Raw genomic sequence first — 6,000 nt, 5'->3', positions numbered from 1 at the left:
ACAGAGGTAAAAAGTTATTCCACAATTTATTTTCCAAACACTACTCAGCAATTTAAATTTACAATCCAGCAGCTCCACCAAATAAATTAACAACTTTTGATTAAAGTTATAATTTATAATCCGTTAAGTCATAATGTATAATCTATTTTAACACCTACACCAAATACCCACGTATCATTCTCTAGTATTATATATGGGACCAAATAGACATCAAGCCCAAAACCCAAGATATCTCCTAGATAAAACACACACTACAAGAAAAAGCATTTTTGCCGACCACTTTTAGCTACCAAAACTAATTTAGTCGCCAAAAGTCACGGAATTGGCTACCAAAAATAATATTAATCGGCAAAAGTCAGATTTTTAGCTACTAATTTTTTTTAGTAGGGGAATGTTGATTATTGGCTACTAAAAAATATTTAGTAGCTAAAGATATTACAATTGGTGACTAAAACAATTTTTAGTAGCTAAACATATGACAATTGGCGACTAAATAAAAATTTAGTAGCCGTAGAGGTACCTTTAGCTACTAAATTGTTTGGTAGCCGAATGAAAATAAAAACATTGATTTTTAATCTTTCCCGACCAAACTTTTGGTCGCCAAATGTCAAGTTTCGGCGACAAAATTTATTTTAGTCGCTGTATACCTACTTTTGGCTACTAAATTGTTTGGTAGCCGAATGAAAATAAAAAAATTGATTTTTAATCTTTCCCGACCAAACTTTTGGTCCCCAAATGTCAAGTTTCAGCGACAAAAGTTCTTTTAGTCGCTGTACCTCTACTTTTGGCTACTAAATTGTTTAGTAGCCGAATGAAAATAAGAAAATTAATTATTTTTTTTATTTTTATTAAGAGGTTGTATACCCACCATCCAAAAATATTAATATCTTTTTTTTTATTATCTCAAAATATAAATTTTTTTTAAAAATTAATTATTAAAATAATATGAATTTCTTATTTTGTCCTTTTTTTAAATCCATTAATAATACAAAAAGTACAATTATGACAATTGATATGTCTAAAAAAATATACTATCAAAAGGTAATTTTGAAAATTTAATATTTCTAAAATGTAATAATTGTATTATAAAAAGAAATTAAATTCTGAAAATAGATTATTATTTTTAGATGGAAGAAGTAGTCGGCTTTCATTTGATGGTTGAACACATCTTTTAATAATTGGGCCCTCACGCGAAAGGTATGCTAAAATGGGCAACTTGTTATTGGCTGTTTGTCGATAGTTTTACATTGCAAATATTTAAAGGCATAGTTACAGGTCAGTCTGATGAATTTAATTTATCGAGCTCCTTCTCGATTTATCAATCCACTATAAGAAAATACACTTTTAGCAGCCACGTTGTCTATCTCTCTCTCTCGCTCATCACTCTGTCTCTCTCTCTCTCTCTCTCTCTTCTTTATCTGACTTTTATCATCACATCACCACCGCCACAACTACTACTACCGTGAGGCCTTAGTAGATTAAAAATAAAGAGAATGATGTGACCGAAAATAGATTAAAAACTGAATTTTTGATTTTTTTAGTCTTCACAAAAGAGGCCTTAGTAGATGAAGATTCACTATCATTCCCAATGCTACCACCGTCTATGTCACCACTATCCTATCACCATCACCACATCACATCATCAAACCACCTCATAACTATCATCACATCACCACCACCACAACTACTACTACTGTGGTTGCACCACACCATTTCTACAAATATTTTCAAAGTTGGGAAAATAGTTATATAACAACACTACAAGAAAACACATTTTTGGCGACCAGTTTTGACTACCAAAACAAATTTAGTCTATAGCAACACTGCATGCCTGATCCACTTTTATAGACTAGAGGCAATCCTGATGATAATATTATGACAGTTAATTGACCTTAATTTTGATGATGACAGCTTGAATTAAAGAAGATAATAAGTCAATTTTCTTTAATCTCAAATATTCTTATATTTGAAGTCACTCCGTCCGTTGCACCACCACATAACTTAGGCACAATGCAGTGTACTGATTACATAAAATATTCAGAATCTGTAAAATTAGTGTCTTCCTTCATCGGTGGAAAGAGTTCATGCAGCATTTCATAAATCCTCTCAGAACAAGGGTGGATTTTATCAGCAACATAACAGTTGTGAGTTTCACTATTAATATATCTCTGCAAATGTGTGTGTATATGTATGAGGAATTTGGGGATCCTGGAGAAGAGAAAAAAAAAGAAAAATGAAAATCATGTGTCTCTGGAAATGTGTATATATATATATATATATATATATATGTATATATGTATATATCAATCGACCTATGTATTGGAAAGAAATGAATTACAGAGTTGGAAAGACAAAAGCAGACAAGATCTTGATCACAGTTGACTGTTTCAAATCTGGGACCAATTTGAAGGCTTCCCTGTGTTTGAGTTTGTGTTTGATTTCTTTTATTTTTTTATTAGTCCTGTGGAAGAAAAAAAACTTCTCAATCTCATCTCTATTCTAATTCATACCCCCCCAAAAAAAAATTAAAATTAATAAATAAATTTTGACAATAATGCGGTAATATGATTATTATAAATAAATTTGTTTTTTATATTAATTTATTTTAAAATAAGAAATTCACAATAAATTTTTCTATTTGTATAGTATTAGTCTTTTAAAAAAATATTTACAATATTGAATTATAGGGAAAATTTTTAAATTATGTATTTGAAAAAATTTTGAAATTTTGAAATTATGTATTTTGAAAAAAATATTACGACAAATATTTAAGATAATTTAATATTTATAATTTAAAATTTTATTACTTATATTTTTATTTAAATATAATTTTAATATATTTGTTATGTTACGGTTCGATTTGCTCACTGGTTCGATTTTACTATTTTTATTTACTATTTTTTTTGTTATTTTTTATCTTTACTGAATTTTTTTTGAAATTTTAGAACAAAATTATAATTTTTCGATTTGTTTTGTCGAATGAAAAGAAAAAAAAAAAATTCACTTTTATACCTTTCGCGACCAAAATTTTGGTCGCCAAAAGGTTGTTTTAGAATTAATTAGTTTCGGCGACTAATTTCATTTTGGTCGCCAAACGTCCCACGAAATTGTGGAGGGAATATTACTTCTTCTATTTGCATTGCAAAAGGATCCCAGTTCCCTCCCTCTCGCACTCCCGCCTCTATCACTGCTCTGTCTCCATCGCAAGAGTTGCTGTACAGGTATCTCCCTCTCTCTCTCTGTATCTCCCTCTCCATTTCTTAAACATCTCACACGGCCTTTCGGTTTCCCTCTTTCTCTCTCTCTCTCTGTTTAGACACACACACAAATCATATATTCACAACATTGATTCCATATATACTGGATTATTTTCCCAAATCATATGTACACTCACGCCTCTGCCCTTTTCTGTACAGGAATAGTCTCCATCGCCCGAACTCCCCCGAACTGGATCATCCCCCGAACTCCCTCCCAGGTATGTTTGAATTTCGCATCTGTCTCTCCCTCTCTCTGTATCTCCCTCTCGATTTGCCTCAGTTTCTATCTGTCTCTATTTACACACACACACATACATACATATATATATATATATATATATATATATATGCATACATACATATATATATATATCTACATATATATATATATATATATATATATGTGTGTGTGTGTGTGTGTGTGTGTCAAAACACACAGAATATGAAGTACGAAATGCCCTCAATTAGGGCATTGTTATTGAAATGTGATTCAAATGAAAAATTAGGGCAATGCTTGGGGTGAATCAACCCATTTGCTACATAAACTAGGGCAAAGAGTACTTTTGGCATCTTCATTCTAGTATTACCCATTTTTTAACATATGGCATTTTTTAACATATGTTAGCTGAAGTGAAAGAGTACTTTTGGCATATTATGTAATCCATGTGAATTTGTATAATTAATCAAGTATACAAACATTGATAGAGTAGAATAGTGAAAAATGATTTATGTAGTCTATCTCACTTGAATAGGATACAAGCCTTAATTTTAATTTGGTTTGGACTGTGGCAATGCATTTTTCTATTGGTTAAATGGTGGATCATCAATCTTACATGACAATAATGTTTTCTGTTGTAGGCAATGTGAGGTTAGTTTGCTTTTCTAACATAAATTCTTCAACTAACTAAGGCATATTGATTGCTAAAGGAAATTGTTTGCTAGTGAAGATCCAGTCATCCTCTGATCAGCTGCTATTATGTAGCTTGGGTATTTTTTATGTTAACACTAACAGTTAGGGGTGAACCGCTGATATGTACCATGGGTAGTTTTTTATATTAATACCAACAGTTAGGTGTGAAGAATGGAACATTTCATTTTGCATGACAACGTGGTAATTTGAAATATACTTATATAATCATATTACTGTACAAGGGATGCTTATCTTGGACTTATGAATAGGGATTTTCTGCACCAAACAACTCTTTTGGCTCAATTGATTTGTACCCGAAGTTGACATCCTCTTACTTTTGTTTCACATCCAAGTCTTTCCTACAAACCTGTACTGTCCAACAAGATGAGGGATTTTAACTTTGTTAATTAAAAATTTCTTTTCTATGGTGTTTGCACTCGCTTTTCTCATTGTCGGTAAATACATCATTGCCAACTACCCAAAACCAGGCTGCTTGCTAGAGCTTGCTGGTCTACTCTGTGGAGTTACCCGTAATGGTAATCCTGTAGCACAGGATTGTCATTCAGGTTGGTTTTTTTTTTTTTTAATGGATATTAATTATTAGCTGCTGTAGGTCACATATTATAATATATGTTTGTGGCCACTGTTAGTGCAGGACTAGTAGTACTTAAACTTGCATGTATAGGATTTTGGAGTTTTAACTTGCCACGGTAAGTATGCTATTTGTAAAATGCTCCGTCACCTTTATAGCCTTGTCGTCAACCATTGCAGCCTCCTTCGTCCATCATCTTCTCCAATTGGCCCTCCCTCGCTATTCTGATTTGTGAGCGTCAAAAAGCCTATGGCTTTGACATTCTTCTCTTGTTAAGAAAACAAATCTGAGTTTAAGTGGTATAAAAGTCATGCTTAACTCTTAACCTGTTTCATTGTAATAAGAGCATGACATGGTTTTCATTATTTTGATATATCATTCTATCATTGACCATATAGTTTCTCTAGTACTAGTGCTCTACTAGTTATGCTATCTAGTGGTCCAAAATTACGGGTCATTTCTTAAATTAACTTGTTTTAGAACTAATCGTGTCATAAAGTTCCACCCTAAAAGAGATTTATGTGACAAGCCAAACAGTGAATGAAAAACAACCTAATCTATCTCAACTTGAAATGCGTGTTCTCATGGCTTCCTCGGTTAATGTTTGTGTGAGTTGTAGGTGACAAAATGGACAAGAGTTGGATGACGATAAATAATCGGTTGACAAGTAAAGAGTATCAACAAGGGGTGAAGTCATTCCTTGATTTTGCTACGGCAAATTTAGGCGTAGAGGATGAAATTAGGTGTCCGTGTGTCGATTGCATTAATGGCACAAAATATAGCAGACAAGTTGTGTGGATGCACTTAATCCGAAGAGGCATGGCAACTTCGTATCTAACTTGGGTGCATCACGGGGAACATGTTCCCGTGTCTCGTCCTAGTGTATCAAATGACCAATATGGAGGTAGTGGCGAATGTATGACAGATATCGATGATCCGCCCATGGATGAATTGCCTATTATGTTGGAAGAAATTTATGTGAGTGGTCTTATGGATGATCATACCGACGAGGAACCTAATGGTTTGGAGAGGGAGGATTTGCATAAGTTCACTAGGTTATTCGAAGATGCACAACGCAAAGTTCACCCGACATGTGAAAAGTTTTCTGTGTTATCATTCGTCATTAAGATGCTTCATGTGAAGGTGTACAACAAATGGAGCAACAAGTCATTCGATATGGTTATGCAGGTATTCAAGGACATTCTACCAGAATGTGATCCAACAGTTCCATGGACACTCTA

Source organism: Camellia sinensis, chromosome 5, assembly GCF_055761805.1.
Source record: "Camellia sinensis isolate YWXY chromosome 5, ASM5576180v1, whole genome shotgun sequence".
NCBI lineage: Eukaryota > Viridiplantae > Streptophyta > Magnoliopsida > Ericales > Theaceae > Camellia > Camellia sinensis.
The sequence above is the reverse complement of the archived record's forward strand: the minus strand, read 5'-3'. Positions refer to the sequence as shown.